Here is a 273-nt window from a genome sequence, read left to right as displayed (position 1 = left end):
GAGTGAAGCGCGAGCGCGCCCGAGTGCCGTCACAGGTCGCCGCGCCGCATGCCTGGCGAGCGCGGGGTATTCCGCAGCTTTAGGAAGGGGGGGGGGGGTATAGCCAGAAGAGGTGGGTGCGTTTGGCAAGCGCGTTTGATCTGCGTGTTCGGGCGGTTACGTTCCTGGCGATAATTAGTTGGGCGGCTTATTTGAAGGGGCCCGCGATCGGTTTTCCGGTTCGCTGCTGGTTCCTTTGGGCTCTGTTGGAGCCCGCTGCCCTCCCCACCCGCG

The sequence above is a fragment of the Penaeus monodon genome, chromosome 20, assembly GCF_015228065.2.
Source record: "Penaeus monodon isolate SGIC_2016 chromosome 20, NSTDA_Pmon_1, whole genome shotgun sequence".
NCBI lineage: Eukaryota > Metazoa > Arthropoda > Malacostraca > Decapoda > Penaeidae > Penaeus > Penaeus monodon.
Note: the sequence above shows the minus strand (reverse complement) of the source record.